The sequence below is a fragment of the Dendrobates tinctorius genome, unplaced genomic scaffold, assembly GCF_039654945.1.
Source record: "Dendrobates tinctorius isolate UK_male_01 unplaced genomic scaffold, ASM3965494v1 ptg000432c, whole genome shotgun sequence".
Lineage (NCBI taxonomy): Eukaryota > Metazoa > Chordata > Amphibia > Anura > Dendrobatidae > Dendrobates > Dendrobates tinctorius.
Genome location: NW_027362095.1, coordinates 1,550,048 through 1,569,829, shown reverse-complemented (window position 1 = coordinate 1,569,829; position 19,782 = coordinate 1,550,048). Strand labels below are relative to the sequence as shown.

At 47.4% G+C, this 19,782-nt stretch overlaps 3 non-coding genes across 3 annotated transcripts; all 3 read right to left on the bottom strand.

Annotated features, from left to right (window-relative positions):
* Window positions 1-17,911: 17,911 nt before the first annotated feature.
* Window positions 17,912-17,984, bottom strand: TRNAV-CAC (transfer RNA valine (anticodon CAC)). Its single transcript has one exon. It is a non-coding gene; the product is annotated as a tRNA-Val (tRNA).
* Window positions 17,985-18,888: 904 nt separating this feature from the next.
* On the bottom strand, window positions 18,889-18,961 carry TRNAV-UAC (transfer RNA valine (anticodon UAC)). The gene has a single exon. It is a non-coding gene; the product is annotated as a tRNA-Val (tRNA).
* Window positions 18,962-19,060: 99 nt separating this feature from the next.
* Window positions 19,061-19,133, bottom strand: TRNAV-CAC (transfer RNA valine (anticodon CAC)). Its single transcript has one exon. It is a non-coding gene; the product is annotated as a tRNA-Val (tRNA).
* Window positions 19,134-19,782: the final 649 nt, after the last annotated feature.

Genomic DNA, 19,782 nt, shown 5'->3' with positions numbered 1-19,782 from the left:
CAGTAACGTCAGCTGATCCCCTGCTGTGTGGATGGCAGTCTCTCCTGCTGTCACCACATTCCAAATACAGTAGGCCTCTGCCTACACCCTCCTATTTCCTGGGCTTCAACACAGCCAGTTGTAGCTCGGAAGTGCCGTCCACACGGAAAGAGACACTTGCTCCCGTGTCTCAGTGGGGTTCAGTAACGTCAGCTGATCCCCTGCTGTGTGGATGGCAGTCTCTCCTGCTGTCGCCACATTCCAAATACAGTAGGCCTCTGCCTACACCCTCCTATTTCCTGGGATTCAACACAGCCAGTTGTAGCTCGGAAGTGCCATCCACACGGAAAGAGATACTTGCTCCCGTGTCTCAGTGGGGTTCAGTAACGTCAGCTGATCCCCTGCTGTGTGGATGGCAGTCTCTCCTGCTGTCACCTCATTCCAAATACAGTAGGCCTCTGCCTACACCCTCCTATTTCCTGGGCTTCAACACAGCCAGTTGTAGCTCGGAAGTGCCGTCCACACGGAAAGAGATACTTGCTCCCGTGTCTCAGTGGGGTTCAGTAACGTCAGCTGATCCCCTGCTGTGTGGATGGCAGTCTCTCCTGCTGTCACCTCATTCCAAATACAGTAGGCCTCTGCCTACACCCTCCTATTTCCTGGGCTTCAACACAGCCAGTTGTAGCTCGGAAGTGCCGTCCACACGGAAAGAGACACTTGCTCCCGTGTCTCAGTGGGGTTCAGTAACGTCAGCTGATCCCCTGCTGTGTGGATGGCAGTCTCTCCTGCTGTCACCACATTCCAAATACAGTAGGCCTCTGCCTACACCCTCCTATTTCCTGGGCTTCAACACAGCCAGTTGTAGCTCGGAAGTGCCGTCCACACGGAAAGAGACACTTGCTCCCGTGTCTCAGTGGGGTTCAGTAACGTCAGCTGATCCCCTGCTGTGTGGATGGCAGTCTCTCCTTCTGTCACCACATTCCAAATACAGTAGGCCTCTGCCTACACCCTCCTATTTCCTGGGCTTCAACACAGCCAGTTGTAGCTCGGAAGTGCCGTCCACACGGAAAGAGATACTTGCTCCCGTGTCTCAGTGGGGTTCAGTAACGTCAGCTGATCCCCTGCTGTGTGGATGGCAGTCTCTCCTGCTGTCACCTCATTCCAAATACAGTAGGCCTCTGCCTACACCCTCCTATTTCCTGGGCTTCAACACAGCCAGTTGTAGCTTGGAAGTGCCATCCACACGGAAAGAGACACTTGCTCCCGTGTCTCAGTGGGGTTCAGTAACGTCAGCTGATCCCCTGCTGTGTGGATGGCAGTCTCTCCTGCTGTCACCACATTCCAAATACAGTAGGCCTCTGCCTACACCCTCCTATTTCCTGGGCTTCAACACAGCCAGTTGTAGCTCGGAAGTGCCGTCCACACGGAAAGAGACACTTGCTCCCGTGTCTCAGTGGGGTTCAGTAACGTCAGCTGATCCCCTGCTGTGTGGATGGCAAAGTCTCCTGCTGCCTACACAGTCGTACCACTACTGATTTTTAACCGTGCTCCAATTAGGCCTGTGGCTCCACTGTCTCTCGTATTTCCCCTGTCCTCCAACCCCGCCAGTTACAGCTCCGAAGTGGCATCTGCACAATCCACACTTGTTCCTGTGTTACAGGTGTTCAGTCCGGTCAGTTAATCCCCTGATGTGTGTCCGGCAATGTCACCTGCTCTGTCCACATTCACATAACTAGTTATGAGAATGTGGACAGAGCAGGCGACATTGCCGGACACACATCAGGGGATTAACTGACCGGACTGAACACCTGTTACACAGGAACAAGTGTGGATTTTGCAGACGCCACTTCGGAGCTGTAACTGGCGGGGTTGGAGGACAGGGGAAATACGAAAATCAGTGAAGCCACAGTCCTAAGTGGAGCTTGGTTAAAATTAGTAGAAGTCTACAACCGATCTTAAAATTTCTTCAATGCAGCCTCAGCCTGCTCCGTGCTTGTCCCTGGGCTTCAACACAGCCAGTTGTTGCTCGGAAGTGCCGTCTTCACAGAGTAAAACACTAGCTCCTGTGTTTGTGGGGTTCAGTAACGTCAGCTGTTCCCCTGCTGTTTTGATGGCAATCTGTCCTGCTGCCTCCCAATTGACAGCACATCAGGCCTCAGCCTGCTAAGTGCTTGTCCTGGGCTCCAACATCGCCAGTTGCTGCTCATAACTGACTTTGGCACGGGTACTCCCTCCTGCCCAGCTTGGTTCCAGCCCTGCCTGCTGTTTCCGGGAAGTGTCAATGTCAGTTTGCCACCCCAAGTTGCCATTTCGTGTTGCGGTTGGGTTAGCCGAGGCTAGGGTGCCAGCAGTTTAGGTGCTTCCTATGTGGACTGCGGGTTCTGGTAAGAAAGGCTTGTTCCGTAGTGCCAGTAGGACAAGCACCCCCTGTAGGACTGTGTGATTCGGTAACTGCGGCCAGCTTGCAGCATGCCAACTTTGCTTTTCAGGGGTAACTTCTGCTACCCCTCCGGGTTCCAGCACCGTCAGCTGGTTCTCGTCAGAGCCTTTGGCCTAGGTGCCTCCATCTCGGTATCCGAGTTCCGGCAATGTCTGCTGGTCCTTGGTAGTGCTTTGTAGCACAGGTACCTCCTGCTTAGTAACCGGGTTTCAGCACCGTCAGCTGGTCCTCGGTTGTGCCATTGGCTCTTATTCCTTCTGCTGCCCCTCCGGGTGCCAGCACTGTCAGCTGGTCCTCGCTATTTCCATTTGCTCTTGCAGCTTATGCTACCCCTCCGGGTTCCAGCACCGTCAGCTGGTTCTCGTCAGAGCCTTTGGCCTAGGTGCCTCCATCTCGGTATCCGAGTTCCGGCAATGTCTGCTGGTCCTTGGTAGTGCTTTGTAGCACAGGTACCTCCTGCTTAGTAACCGGGTTCCAGCACCGTCAGCTGGTCCTCGGTTGTGCCATTGGCTCTTATTCCTTCTGCTGCCCCTCCGGGTGCCAGCACTGTCAGCTGGTCCTCGCTATTTCCATTTGCTCTTGCAGCTTATGCTACCCCTCCGGGTTCCAGCACCGTCAGCTGGTTCTCGTCAGAGCCTTTGGCCTAGGTGCCTCCATCTCGGTATCCGAGTTCCGGCAACGTCTGCTGGTCCTTGGTAGTGCTTTGTAGCACAGGTACCTCCTGCTTAGTAACCGGGTTCCAGCACCGTCAGCTGGTCCTCGGTAGTGCCATTGGCTCTTGTTCCTTCTGCTGCCCCTCCGGGTGCCAGTACAGTCAGCTGGTTCAAGAGGACAAAGAACAGGAAGACAACCACCAAGATGCAGAACAACAAGAGAGAGAAGACAAAGAAGCATAAAAAAACAAAGCAGAAGAACATTAAGCATAAGACTAATACTCTGAGCAAATGATATTATCTTATTTATAAGCAGAAGAAGACTAAGCAGTGTATGGGGGTGAGTCCGTTCCTCCTCGTGGTGCCCCTGGAAAAGGCCTGCTGCTGCAGGCCAAACTGAACGCGGACAAATCCTGTTGTAAATCTTTTGTGACAGGCAGAACGGAAGGTGTAAACTTCTAACTTTTCTAGATAACAACTACAGGAATGCCTGACACAAACAAGAATATGATGAAGAGGAATAGGAAGAAGATGAAGAAGTTGAATATGTAGAATAATAATTGTTGAATAAGAAGAATATGAAGAATGTAAGAAAAGGAAGAAGAAGAAGAATGTAAAAAAAGGAAGTAGAAGAATTTAAAAAAAGGAAGAAGAGTGTAAAAAAAGGAATAAGAAGAAGAATGTAAAAAAAGGAAGTAGAAGAATGTAAAAAAAGGAAGAAGAATGTAAAAAAAGGAATAATAAGAAGAAGAAGGTAAAAAAAGGAAGAAGAATAAGAAAGAAGAAGAAAGAAGAAAGAAGAAGAAGACATACATGTCTGGCAAAATATAAATGAGGCTAACATAGTCAATATCTTTGTAACTCCTAACGTCTTTAAAAAAAAAGTTTAATTCCTGCTATTCCATTTGATTGGGCTAAACCTCTATGACTTTAATGTCTCCTCCACCTCCCACAATACATTCTACATTATTCTTAGTTGTTTTTCTTCATGTAGAATTAACCTACAAGGAAAGAAAGGGTTTTTTTTAATTCCGATATTTTGGCCCCAGTGACTTGCATTGGTTCCCGGTATCGGAATCGGCGATACCGATACTTTTTTTAAAGATCGGCCGATCCATTCCGATCCGATATTTTCAAGTATCGGCTGGTATCGCTCAACTCTAGTGACAACCACTACACTTCAGAAACTCCATGCAAAGCTAAAGATGTTTAAACATGCTGAAATGAACTTGAAAAAGAAAAAAACAACCAGCCAAAGTCAAGAGGTCTTCCTCTATGTCTGAAGACAGGACAAAGTGCATTTTGCAACACAGGAACCTTTCATTTGTCAGGCTATTGGAGAAAAAGAACAAACAGGTAAACAAAAAAATGCTCCACAAAACATTCTCATGCCTTTGTCCAAAAGCCAAAAAGAAAAAGCACCCAGATGCCTGCTTTCGCACCTTGATCCTATCAGGTGTTACTTGAATTAGGAACACTTAGACACTGTCAAAAACACACATGCTTGCCAAAAGCAAAAACGGGTAGAAATAATCACATTGGTAAAAGTAATGCTCATTAAACCAGCAATAGAATATGCTAACTAAGGCTAATTAAGCCAACAATATACGTTTGTGATCAAAATAAAGAAAAGCCACATGTTTCTGCCCGGGATCAAAACAGGGAACTTTCAGGAGAACGGCAAACAGGACAATAACTACACTACAGTAACCTGACAAGAGCGTTTACTGTGGTCATGGCAAGCATTAAAGATCAAGCACTCATTGTCAAAAGCGCTAGTTTGCAAGAGGAACGCTGTGTTTCTGCCTAGTTTCGAACTGAGGACCTTTCACGTGTAAAGCTAACGTGATAACCGCTACACTACAGAAACCAACCAATTCAAACAAACAAAAAATGATGTGGTCATGGCAAGCAATAAAGAACAAGCACTGAAAGTCAAAAAGATCGTTTTCCAAGAGAAATAGCTGTGTTTCTGCCCAGTTTCGAACTGGGGACCTTTCGCGTGTGAGTCGAACGTGATAACGGCTACACTACAGAAACCGGAAGCAAGCGCTTACTGTGGTGACAACAAGCAATCGAGATCAAGAACTGAAAGTCAAAAGCTTGGATACCAAAGGGTAACAGCGTGTTTCTGCCCAGTTTCGAACTGTGGACCTTTCGCGAGTTAGGCGAACGTGATAACCACTACACTACAGAAACCGGCTGCGGAAGGTTACTGTGGTCATAACGAGCCATCGAGAACAAAGACTCAACGTCAAAAGCTTTAATATCAACGCCTAATGTCATGCTTCTATCCAGTTTCGAACTGGGAACCGTTCGCGTGTGAGGTGAACGTGACAACCACTACACTTCAGAAACTCAATGCAAAGCTAAAGATGTTTAAACATGCTGAAATGAACTTGAAAAAGAAAAAAACAGCCAGCCAAAGTCAAGAGGTCTTCCTCTATGTCTGAAGACAGGACAAAGTGCATTTTGCAACACAGGAACCTTTCATTTGTCAGGCTATTGGAGAAAAAGAACAAACAGGGAAACAAAACCATGCTCCACAAAACATTCTCATGCCTTTGTCCAAAAGCCAAAAAGAAAAAGCACCTAGATGCCTGCTTTCGCACCTTGATCCTATCAGGTGTTACTTGAATTAGGAACACTTAGACACTGTCAAAAACACACATGCTTGCCAAACGCAAAAACGGGTAGAAATAATCACATTGGTAAAAGTAATGCTCATTAAACCAGCAAAAGAATATGCTAACTAAGGCTAATTAAGCCAACAATATACATTTGTGATCAAAATAAAGAAAAGCCACATGTTTCTGCCCGGGATCAAAACAGGGAACTTTCAGGAGGATGGCAAACAGGACAATCACTACACTACAGTAACCAGACAAGAGCATTTACTGTGGTCATGGCAAGCATTAAAGATCAAGCACTCATTGTCAAAAGCGCTAGTTTGCAAGAGAAACGCTGTGTTTCTGCCCAGTTTCGAACTGAGGACCTTTCGCGTGTAAAGCGAACGTGATAACCTCTACACTACAGAATCCAACCAATTCAAAAAAAAACAAAAATGCTGTGGTCATGGCAAGCAATAAAGAACAAGCATTGAAAGTCAAAAAGATAGTTTTCCAAGAGAAAAAGCTGTGTTTCTGCCCAATATCGAACTGTGGACCTTTCGCATGTGAGGCGAACGTGATAACCGGTACACTACAGAAACCGGATGCAAGTGCTTACTGTGGTGACAACAAGCAATTGAGATCAAGAACTGAAAGTCAAAAGCTTGGATGCCAAAGGGTAACATTGTGTTTCAGCCCAGTTTCAAACTGGGGACCTTTCGCGTGTTAGGCGAACGCGACAACCACTACACTACAGAAACCGGCTACGGAAGGTTACTGTGGTCATGACGAGCCATAGAGAACAAAGACTCAACATCAAAAGCTTTAATTTCAACGCCTAATGTCATGCTTTTTTCCAGTTTCGAACTGGGGACCGTTCGCGTGTGAGGTGAACGTGACAAGCACTACACTTCAGAATCGCCATGCGAAGCTAAAGATGTTTAAACATGCTGAAATGAACTTGAAAAAGGAAAAAAACATCCAGCCAAAGTCAAGAGGTCTTCCTCTATGTCTGAAGACAGGACAAAGTGCATTTTGCAACACAGGAACCTTTCATTTGTCAGGCTATTGGAGAAAAAGAACAAACAGGGAAACAAAACCATGCTCCACAAAACATTCTCATGCCTTTGTCCAAAAGCCAAAAAGAAAAAACACCTAGATGCCTGCTTTCGCACCTTGATCCTGTCAGGTGTTACTTGAATTAGGAACACTTAGACACTGTCAAAAACACACATGCTTGCCAAAAGCAAAAACGGGTAGAAATATTCACATTGGTAAAAGTAATGCTCATCAAACCAGCAATAGAATATGTTAACTAATGCTAATTAAGCCAACAATATATGTTTGTGATCAAAATAAAGAAAAGTCACATGTTTCTACCCGGGATCAAAACAGGGAACATTCAGGAGGATGGCAAACAGGACAATCACTACACTACAGTAACCAGACAAGAGCGTTTACTGTGGTCATGGCAAGCATTAAAGATCAAGCACTCATTGTCAAAAGCGCTAGTTTGCAAGAAAAACGCTGTGTTTCTGCCCAGTTTCGAACTGGGGACCTTTCGCGTGTTAGGCAAACGTGATAACCTCTACACTACAGAAACCAGATGCAAGCGCTTACTGTGGTGACAACAAGCAATCGAGATCAAGAACTGAAAGTCAAAAGCTTGGATACCAAAGGGTAACAGCGTGTTTCTGCCCAGTTTCGAACTGGGGATCTTTCGAGTGTTAGGCGAACGTGATAACTAGAGTTGAGCGAAACGGGTCGAAAAAATTCAAAAGTCGTCGACCCTAGGATGAGGTCGACCACGAGGCCCGCGACTTACGCGCCAAAGTCGCGTTTCAAAAGTTTGTTTTGCGCTCTTTTTCAGCCAATCAGGATCCACGGACACTGTGGGCAAAGTGATGACCTAGGCACGGGTCACCACCATCTTTCAGAAGGGCATGCAAGTGATTGGCTTGCTTTGGTGGGCGTCACAGGGCGTATAAAAGGGCGTGCACGCCGACCGCCATCTTACTTCTGCCGATCTTAGCATAGGGAGAGGTTGCTGCTGATTCTGTAGGGAGAGCGTTAGGCAGGGAAGAAGACAAAAAAACTGCTTCTGCTGCTAGCGATTTGGCCTGCACAACACACAAGTCACTGTGTGTGCAGTGCAAGGGGAGGCTATATTGTGGTGTATCAGTGGTGTTGGTTGTTGGGCTGCCTTTTAAGGCTTCCTGACACGCTGGCATTGCTGTTTACCCACTGCTCCGCAAACTGCTTTTTTAAAAGCAATCCAATCTCCCTTATCCTCTAGTCACTTTTGTCACAGCTGTGCCATCGAGCCTGTCACATAGCGCTCAGATATCAGTGGGCCTCACGCAATCCACAAGTGTCCAGTGTCCAAAAGTGTGCGCAGAGATTCAAAATCTCCATTATCCTCTCGTCACTTTGGTCACAGGCAGCTGTGCCATCGAGCGTGTCACATAGCGCTCAGATATCAGTGGGCCTCACACAATCCACAAGTGTCCAGTGTCCAAAAGTGTGCGCAGAGATTCAAAATCTCCATTATCCTCTCGTCACTTTGGTCACAGGCAGCTGTGCCATCGAGCGTGTCACATAGCGACCAGATATCAGTGGGCCTCACACAATCCACAAGTGTCCAGTTTCCAAAAGTGTGCGCAGAGATTCAAAATCTCCATTATCCTCTCGTCACTTTGGACACAGGCAACTGTGCCATCGAGCGTGTCACATAGCGCTCAGATATCAGTGGGCCTCACACAATCCACAAGTGTCCAGTGTCCAAAAGTGTGCGCAGAGATTCAAAATCTCCATTATCCTCTCGTCACTTTGGTCACAGGCAGCTGTGCCATCGAGCCTGTCACATAGCGCTCAGATATCAGTGGGCCTCACACATTCCACAAGTGTCCAGTGTCCAAAAGTGTGCGCAGAGATTCAAAATCTCCATTATCCTCTCGTCACTTTGGTCACAGGCAGCTGTGCCATCGAGCGTGTCACATAGCGCTCAGATATCAGTGGGCCTCACACAATCCACAAGTGTCCAGTGTCCAAAAGTGTGCGCAGAGATTCAAAATCTCCATTATCCTCTTGTCACTTTGGTCACAGCTGTGCCATCGAGCCTGTCACATAGCGCTCAGATATCAGTGGGCCTCACACAATCCACAAGTGTCCAGTGTCCAAAAGTGTGCGCAGAGATTCAAAATCTCCATTATCCTCTCGTCACTTTTGTCACAGGCAGCTATGCCATCGAGCGTGTCACATAGCGCTCAGATATCAGTGGGCCTCACACAATCCACAAGTGTCCAGTGTCCAAAAGTGTGCGCAGAGATTCAAAATCTCCATTATCCTCTTGTCACTTTGGTCACAGCTGTGCCATCGAGCCTGTCACATAGCGCTCAGATATCAGTGGGCCTCACACATTCCACAAGTGTCCAGTGTCCAAAAGTGTGCGCAGAGATTCAAAATCTCCATTATCCTCTCGTCACTTTGGTCACAGGCAGCTGTGCCATCGAACGTGTCACATAGCGCTCAGATATCAGTGGGCCTCACACAATCCACATGTATCCAGTGTCCAAAAGTGTGCGCAGAGATTCAAAATCTCCATTATCCTCTAGTCACTTTGGTCACAGCTGTGCCATCGAGCCTGTCACATAGCGCTCAGATATCAGTGGGCCTCACACAATCCACAAGTGTCCAGTGTCCAAAAGTGTGCGCAGAGATTCAAAATCTCCATTATCCTCTCGTCACTTTTGTCACAGGCAGCTGTGCCATCGAGCCTGTCACATAGCGCTCAGATATCAGTGGGCCTCACACAATCCACAAGTGTCCAGTGTCCAAAAGTGTGCGCAGAGATTCAAAATCTCCATTATCCTCTCGTCACTTTGGTCACAGCTGTGCCATCGAGCGTGTCACATAGCGCTCAGATATCAGTGGGCCTCACACAATCCACAAGTGTCCAGTGTCCAAAAGTGTGCGCAGAGATTCAAAATCTCCATTATCCTCTCGTCACTTTGGTCACAGGCAGCTGTGCCATCGAGCGTGTCACTTAGCGCTCAGATATCAGTGGGCCTCACACAATCCACAAGTGTCCAGTGTCCAAAAGTGTGCGCAGAGATTCAAAATCTCCATTATCCTCTCGTCACTTTGGTCACAAGCAGCTGTGCCATCGAGCGTGTCACATAGCGCTCAGATATCAGTGGGCCTCACACAATCCACAAGTGTCCAGTGTCCAAAAGTGGGCGCAGAGATTCAAAATCTCCATTATCCTCTCGTCACTTTAGTCACAGGCAGCTGTGCCATCGAGCGTGTCACATAGCGCTCAGATATCAGTGGGCCTCACACAATCCACAAGTGTCCAGTGTCCAAAAGTGTGCGCAGAGATTCAAAATCTCCATTATCCTCTCGTCACTTTGGTCACAGGCAGCTGTGCCATCGAGCGTGTCACATAGCGCTCAGATATCAGTGGGCCTCACACAATCCACAAGTGTCCAGTGTCCAAAAGTGTGCGCAGAGATTCAAAATCTCCATTATCCTCTCGTCACTTTGGTCACAGGCAGCTGTGCCATCGAGCGTGTCACATAGCGCTCAGATATCAGTGGGCCTCACACAATCCACAAGTGTCCAGTGTCCAAAAGTGTGCGCAGAGATTCAAAATCTCCATTATCCTCTCGTCACTTTGGTCACAGGCAGCTGTGCCATCGAGCCTGTCACATAGCGCTCAGATATCAGTGGGCCTCACACAATCCACAAGTGTCCAGTGTCCAAAAGTGTGCGCAGAGATTCAAAATCTCCATTATCCTCTCGTCACTTTGGTCACAGGCAGCTGTGCCATCGAGCCTGTCACATAGCGCTCAGATATCAGTGGGCCTCACACAATCCAAAAGTGTCCACTGTCCACAGGTGTGTGCAGAAATTCTAAATCTCCCCTGTCCTATAGACACCTTGTACCTTGTTTTAAATTACTATATAGTTTGTTGGATTTTGTCTATATTTCTACCAAAAATGAGGAAGGCTGGTGGAAGAGGCCGTGGAATTGGGCGGGGGTTGGCAGCTGGTAATGATGGTGTTGGTGGTGGATCTGATGGTAGTGGCAAGAGCAAAATAGGACCGAATGCAGGAGGTGCTGACCCTGTGTCATCGTCTGGCTACATAAGGCCTCGAACGCTTAGTTTTCTAGGAGTTGGCAAACCGCTTTTAAAGGCAGAGCATCAGGAAAAAGTTTTGTCTTACATTGCTGACTCAGCCTCCAGCTCTATCGCCTCCTCTTCTTCAGTTGTAAAAAGTAAAAGCACTGAGTCGTCATTGGAGGCTCATGTTCATGAACCACACCTTTCCTTGTGTCCTTCACCCCAACCAAGATTGAAGGATGACACAGGCCATACTACTGATTACTCCATGGAGCTGTTTTCACATACCAGGCCTGGATTATCAAGTGAAATGGTGAATTACCCAGGCCAAGATGAATTTGACATGGAGTGCACTGATGCACAGCCGCTGATGGATGATTCTGCTGGTACATTCACTCAGAGCACTACATTGTCCTCGCAGTGTACAGAGCCAGATTTTGACCCTGATGAGACTCAGGTGCCCCTTCCCACACACTATACCACCATACACGGTGACACAGAGAAAGGTGCACATGACATAGAAGAGGAGGTGATGGATGACCCAGTTGTTGACCCAGATTGGCATCCATTGGGGGAAGAGGGTGCTGCTTCCAATAGCTCAGATGAGGAGCATCCACAGCAGACATCGACATCGCAACAGCTGTTATCTGGCAGGCCCGTAGCACTCCAAAGACAGGTTCCAAACATCAAAAGAGTTGCTGGACAGCTTGTCCAGAGGGTCAAAAGATCACAGCGTGCTAGGATACAAAATGTCTGCCAAAGTAGGAAGAGTGCAGTGTGGCACTTTTTTGAACAAAATCCTCATGATCAGGCCAAGGTTATCTGTAAGAAGTGCGCAAAGACCTTTAGCCGAGGGAAAAATCTGAAAAATTTGAATACCAGTTGCATGCTTAGACATTTAACCAGCATGCACTTGCAAGCGTGGACACAACACCAAACCTCAAGTGCCACATGTGCAACTGATCACAACGAAGGTAGTCAGCAACGCTACATTGTTTCCCCCACTGTAAGCCCACCGGTTAGCACAGCAGCAAATGTTGAGGTGTCGTTGCAAGACCACAGCAGTCAGGGAATCCCACTGTTATATCAACGAAAGACTGATTCTAGGCCATCAGAAAGAACACCAACTCCATCACCATCATCAACCCTCTCTTAGTCCGCCCTGTCCACCGCTACTTCCACCATATGCAGCTCTCAAGTCCAGCTCACCCTCCCAGACACTATGAGTAGGTCAAGAAAGTACTCAGTCTCTCATCCGCGTACACTGGGTTTGAACGCCCACATTGCCAAACTAATCTCGTTTGAGATGATGCCCTTTCGGTTGGTGGAAAGCACAGCTTTCCGCAAACTCATGGCCTATGCAGTACCACGCTATGACCTACCCAGTCGCCATTTCTTCTCTCGCAAAGCCATCCCAGCCCTCCACCATCATGTGAAAGACCGCATTGTCCATGCACTCAAGCAGTCAGTGAGCGGAAAGGTGCACCTCACAAATGATGCATGGTCCAGTCGGCATGGCCAGGGCCGTTACCTGTCCATCACTGCGCACTGGGTTAATGTGGTGGATGCAGGGTCCACAGGGGACAGCGGTGGTGGGACAGTGCTGCCTAGCCCACGGTATAGGAAACAGTTGGCTGTAGGCGTTCGACCCTCCTCCTCCTCCAGAAGCGAAAGCTCGTCCACAGAGCGCAGTCGTACGAGCACTCCATCTGCAGCTGCCACTGTTGCACACGATGTGTCCCCCTATCGAGCAGCTAGTGGAAAGCGTCAGCAGGCTGTGTTGCAGATGATGTGTTTGGGCGACAGACACACCGCCGAGGTGCTGGCCGAGTACTTGAAGCGACAAACTGAGTCATGGCTGGGCAGTGTACATCTTGAGGCAGGCAAGGTAGTTAGTGATAACGGCCGTAATTTTGTGGCAGCCATAGCCCTTTCAAAACTCAGCCACATACCTTGCTTGGTTCACACCTTGAACCTGGTGGTGCAGTGCTTCCTCAAAAATTATCCGGAGTTAACAGCCCTGCTCCAGAAGGTGCGAAGACTGTGCGTGCACATCCGCCGGTCGCCTGTACACTCCGTTCGTAAGCAGAAGCTGCAGCGATTGCTCCACCTTCCCAACCACCGCCTCATTATCGACATTGCAACAAGGTGAAACTCCACCCTGTACATGGTGAAGCGGCTGTGCGAGCAGAGGCAGGCCATAATGCATTTGTGGGAGGATACACGGCCAGGCACTTTGAGAGCAGACATGGAGTTGACAGGCGTGCAGTGGTCGAAGCTGAAAGACCTTTGTAAAGTCCTTCAGTGTTTTGAGGAATGCACACAGCTGGTAAGCGCAGACGACGCCATCCTAAGCATGAGCATCCCACTTATGCGTCTGCTCATGCAAACTTTGACGCACCTTAAGGAGCAGGCGTCTGCAGCCAATGTTGATGAGGAGGAAGAGGAGGAGGGAATCCTTGATGACATTCAGCCATTGTCTGCTCAGGGACCTCTCCTGGACGAGGTGGAGGAAGAAGAGGAGGAGGAGGAGGATGATGGGGATGATTACTTAGGGGAGGAGGATGCATGTCGTGGGGCAAGTGAAAATGTTGGCGTGGCAAGGTCTGGTACAGGGTTTGTGCGTGACTGGAGGGATGTGGATTTGCCAGAAAGTGCTCCTCCACCCAGCACTCGCAGTGCATCATTGACACCAGGAACATTGGCCCACATGTCAGATTATGCCTTGCGGATCCTAAAAAGGGACCCACGCATTGCCAAAATGATGAACGATGATGACTACTGGTTGGCCAGCATCCTGGATCCACGCTATAAAGGCAAATTGCAAAACATCATGCCACAGGAGAACCTTGACCTAATATTGGCTAATAAACAAGCAACTCTGGTAAATCGGTTGCTTGAGGCATTCCCAGCACACAGCAGCGGTGATGGTTCTCACACGAGCCGTACGGGCCGGGGGCAGCTTGGCAGAGGTGTTCGTGGTGCACACAGCAGAAGTGGCGTTGGAGACAGGGGTTTCATGACAATGTTGTGGACTGATTTTTCAAGTACCGCTCACACAACTGGTAATACTGCATCGATGGAAAGTGACAGGAGACAGCAGTTGTCAACTATGGTTACAAACTACTTTTCCTCCCATATCGATGTTCTCCCACACAGGTCATTCCCCTTTGACTATTGGGCCGCTAAACTGGACACCTGGCCTGAATTGGCACAATATGCCTTGCAGGAGCTCGCTTGCCCAGCTGCAAGTGTGCTATCGGAAAGAGTCTTCAGTGCAGCTGGATCAATCCTGACAGAAAAAAGGACCCGTCTGTCAACCCAAAATGTGGATGATCTAACCTTCATTAAAATGAACCATGCATGGGTTTCCAAGGATTTTGTCCCACCTTCCTCTGATGACACATAGGGTGACAGAAAAATGGCTTGCTTTGGTCCACCTCTTCCTGGGACTTGACCTATTTCACCTTTTGCATCAGCTGAATGTCCAACATCAACATATGCCACTTTCTAAAACTCCCTAACTGTGCTGCCTCCCCCCCCATGGCCGGGGTCACCACCTAGCGCACGACACCGTGCGAGTGCCGTTGCCCTGGACAGGTGGGTAGGCCGACTCTTGGGCGCGGGCACTGGTACAGGGTCCTTCATAGTGCAATCAAGTGTCTCTGACGGTGGTGGTGCACACCCGCCGTCAGACACACCGCCGTACTATGAGGGGCCCAGTGCCAGTACCGACGCCCACGAGTGGGCCCCCCTTGCTTGGGCAGGGCCCCAGCATTTGCAATCTTTACCTCTCCCTGCTCCTCCGCTGTGTAGTCTGGGCCGTCAAATCCATACTGTGCCTGACACCGTCTGAGCCTGCCTCCTGATGTATAGACATATATTTTGAATGTGTACGCTATCCATACATGTTATCCGGGGAAACGGTATCCTTTCTAACCTTTGTGCAATCACGTGCAATCCATACTGGGCCTAACACCGTCTGAGCCTGCCTCCTGAGACATATATTTTGAATGTGTACGCTATCCATACATGTTATCCGGGGATACGGTACCCTTTCTAACCTTTGTGCAATCACGTGCAATCCATACTGGGCCTAACACCGTCTGAGCCTGCCTCCTGAGACATATATTTTGAATGTGTACGCTATCCATACATGTTATCCGGGGATACGGTACCCTTTCTAACCTTTGTGCAATCACGTGCAATCCATACTGGGCCTAACACCATCTGAGCCTGCCTCCTGAGACATATATTTTGAATGTGTACGCTATCCATACATGTTATCCGGGGAAACGGTACCCTTTCAAACCTTTGTGCAATCACGTGCAATCCATACTGGGCCTAACACCGTCTGAGCCTGCCTCCTGATGTATAGACATATATTTTGAATGTGTACGCTATCCATACATGTTATCTGGGGATACGGTACCCTTTCTCACCTTTGTGCAATCACGTGTAATCCATACAGGGCGTGAGAACGGCTGGCGAGCTGTTAAGCAAGCTACAGCACCTGTGGTTTGCACACGTAAGTTTTTCATTTTTTCAGGAATGATGGTTAGGCCTAATTCCGGAACTGCGGTTGACCTGCACTTACTGGGAAATCATTGTTCGCGGGTAATAATTGTAATCAGTGATCCCCATCACTAACGTTGTTCAGCGGGTTATCTGCACCTGTAAGCGACAAACGCTGGCCTTTTCAGTGTAGCGCACATGCAGCCACGGACATGTAAGGGCATGACACACCAGTTATTGGCCAATCTCATGTGCCAGAGCCTCACGTGTCCCTCTAGTAAGCCGGACTCGGACCGCGGGGCATGACGGAGTCTCGTTCGTTAACGGAATTAAGCTTGCAATGTGTGCATCTGTTCTGTAGCTGGCATGGTTGAGGTTTCCCAGGTGGAGTCGAATTTAACCGTAGGCTCCACTCCTGGTGGTGCCCTTCTGGACATTCCTTTAAGGTTCAGCTTTGCAACCATACTGCCCACGTAAAACAAACACTTTGCCTTCATCAACGCTGTTTGGAGGGTCATGACTCGTGGGAATAACGCCGCCCAATCAGTTAACCTGCTAGAGAGATCCTTCGTTGCTCCCAAGCATGACATCACACTCCCTAGGAAGAAGGTAATGCCACTGTGGTGACCGTACTCCTGGGGGCGACACAAGTGCACTGATGCCCAACCATTGCTCGATGAATCTGCTGGTACATTGACCCAGACCACTACATTCCCCTCGCACGCTACACGACCTGAATCTGACCCTGATGAAACTCAGGTTACCCTTCCCATATACAGTTCCATCTTACACGGTGACAAAGAGGAAGATGCAGATGAAAGTGCAGGTTCGGCCCACCCGCCATCAGACACACCACCGTACTATCAGGGGCCCTGTGCCAGTGCCGTCGCCAACGAGTCCGCCCCCCCTGCTTGCCCAGGATCACAGCACTTGCAAAGTTGAAATACTGTGCAGTGAAATGGAAGATGGGGACGACGAGGAGTCCAGACTAGTACAGGGATTCCCTAGCGAGGAGACTTATTTGATTGTTTTCAATGTTGGGACAGCAATTTTTGGGGAGCACTATACTCTGGAGAATGATAGATGGGGCCCACCATACACTGGAACATTCCAAAGGTGGACATCAGACACTGGAGCAGCATTTACAGGGCCCATTATACACTAGAGCATTAGAAATGGGGCCCATTATGTTTGGAGCATTATTTGGGCCCATAAGACAGTGGAGCTTCATCCATGGGGACCAACATATACTGTAGCATTATGTAGAGCTCATCATATACTGTTTCAAACATTATATGGGACAAATGATTCTGTATGGAGAAATAGATGGGCTTCGTCATGAGATGTAAAAAGTGAGGTATTTTTCATTGTACTATACCGCTATTTCTCTGCCGTATCGGAGCATGATGAGTTGTGGTATGTGTTAAAGGGGCGCTCTTTCGCCCAGGGCACATGAAAACCTGCAGCCAGCCCTCCCCCCCCACAACTTTAGCAAAATAACCCCCATTTTTCAGTGCGTAACTTGTATTATGAAGTTAATTAAGGTTGACAAGCTTAAGTAAGAAGAATTGATGCTTTTGGCATTCAAATGGGCACTGTAGGTGTGTTTCCTGTCCTCCTCTCACTGCTGACTTTTATTCCCCATTGACTTACATTGGGTTTCGTGTTTTGGGACGACCCCGACTTTTCCCTATAATCGGACGATCTTGCTCGACCCGACTTTTGGAAAAGTCGGGTTTCACGAAACGAAACGCGACCCTAAAAAACCAAAAGTCGCTCAACTCTAGTGACAACCACTACACTTCAGAAACTCCATGCAAAGCTAAAGATGTTTAAATATGCTGAAAGGAAACTGAAAAAGAAAAAAGAATCCAGCCAAAGTCAAGAGGTCTTCCTCTATGTCTGAAGACAGGACAAAGTGCATTTTGCAACACAGGAACCTTTCATTTGTCAGGCTATTGGAAAAAAGAACAAACAGGGAAACAAAACCATTTTCCACAAAACATTCTCATGCCTTTGTCCAAAAGCCAAAAAGAAAAAGCACCTAGATGCCTGCTTTCGCACCTTGATCCTATCAGGTGTTACTTGAATTAGGAACGCTTAGACACTGTCAAAAACACACATGCTTGCCAAAAGCAAAAACGGGTAGAAATAATCACATTGGTAAAAGTAATGCTCATTAAACCAGCAATAGAACATGCTAACTAAGGCTAATTAAGCCAACAATATACGTTTGTGATCAAAATAAAGAAAAGCCACATGTTTCTGCCCGGGATCAAAACAGGGAACTTTCAGGAGGATGGCAAACAGGACAATCACTAACACTACAGTAACCAGACAAAACCATTTACTGTGGTCATGGCAAGCACTAAAGATCAAGCACTCATTGTCAAAAGCTCTATTTTGCAAGAGAAACGCTGTGTTTCTGCCCAGTTTCGAACAGACGACCTTTAGCGTGTAAAGCGAACGTGATAACCGCTACACTACAGAAACCAACTGATTTAAAAAAACAAAAAATGCTGTGGTCATGGCAAGCAATAAGGAACAAGCACTGAAAGTCAAAAAGATGATTTTCCAAGAGAAATGCTGTGTTTCTGCCCAGTTTCGAACTGGGGACCTTTCGCGTGTGAGGCGAACGTGATAACCGCTACACTACAGAAACCAGCAACAAGCACTTACTGTGGTGACAACAAGCAATCGAGATCAAGAACTGAAAGTCAAAAGCTTGGATACCAAAGGGTATCGAACTGGGGACCTTTCGCGTGTTAGGCAAACGTGATAACCACTACACTACAGAAACCGGCTGCGGCAGGTTACTGTGGTCATGACGAGCCATCGAGAACAAAGACTCAACGTCAAAAGCTTTAATATCAACGCCTAATGTCATGCTTCTATCCAGTTCCGAACTGGGTACTGTTCGCGTGTGAGGTGAACGTGACAACCACTACACTTCAGAAACTCCATGCCAAGCTAAAGATGTTTAAACATGCTGAAATGAACTTGAAGAAGAAAAAAACATCCAGCCAAAGTCAAGAGGTCTTCTTCTATGTCTGAAGACAGGACAAAGTGCATTTTGCAGCACAGGAACCTTTCATTTGTCAGGCTATTGGAAAAAGAACAAACAGGGAAACAAAACCATTTTCCACAAAACATTCTCATGCCTTTGTCCAAAAGCCAAAAAGAAAAAGCACCTAGATGCCTGCTTTCGCACCTTGATCCTATCAGGAGTTACTTGAATTAGGAACACTTAGACACTGTCAAAAACACACATGCTTGCCAAAAGCCAAAACAGGTAGAAATAATCACATTGGTAAAAGTAATGCTCATTAAACCAGCAATAGAATATGCTAACTAATGCTAATTAAGCCAACAATATACGTTTGTGATCAAAATAAAGAAAAGCCACATGTTTCTGCCAGGGATCAAAACAGGGAACTTTCAGGAGGATGGCAAACAGGACAATCACTACACTACAGTAACCAGACAAGAGCGTTTACTGTGGTCATGGCAAGCATTAAAGATCAAGCACTCATTGTGAAAAGCGCGAGTTTGCAAGAGCAACACTGTGTTTCTGCCCAGTTTCGAACTGAGGACCTTTCGCGTGTAAAGCGAACGTGATAACTGCTACACTACAGAAACCAACCGATTAAAAAAAAAACAAAAAATGCTGTGGTCATGGCAAGCAATAAAGAACAAGCACTGAAAGTCAAAAAGATCATTTTCCAAGAGAAAAAGCAGTGTTTCTGCCCAGTTTCGAACTGGGAACCTTTCACTTGTGAGGCGAACGTGATAACCTCTACACTACAGAAACCGGCTGCGGAAGGTTACTGTGGTCATGACAAGCCATCGAGAACAAAGACTCAACATCATAAGCTTTAATATCAACGCCTAATGTCATGCTTCTATCAAGTTTCGAACTGGGGACCGTTCGCGTGTGAGGTGAACGTGACAACCACTACACTTCAGAAACTCCATGCAAAGCTAAAAATGTTTAAACATGCCTTGAAAAAGAAAAAAACATCCAGCCAAAGTCAAGAGGTCTTCCTCTATGTCTGAAGACAGGACAAAGTGCATTTTGCAACACAGGAACCTTTCATTTGTCAGGCTATTGGAGAAAAAGAACAAACAGGGAAACAAAACCATGCTCCACAAAACATTCTCATGCCTTTGTCCAAAACCAAAAAGAAAAAGCACCTAGATGCCTGCTTTCGCACCTTGATCCTATCAGGTGTTACTTGAATTAGGAACACTTAGACACTGTCAAAAACACACATGCTTGCCAAAAGCAAAAATGGGTAGAAATAATCACATTGGTAAAAGTAATGCTCATTAAACCAGCAATAGAATATGCTAACTAATGCTAATTAAGCCAACAATATACGTTTGTGATCAAAATAAAGAAAAGCCACATGTTTCTGCCCGGGATCAAAGCAGGGAACTTTCAGGAGGATGGCAAACAG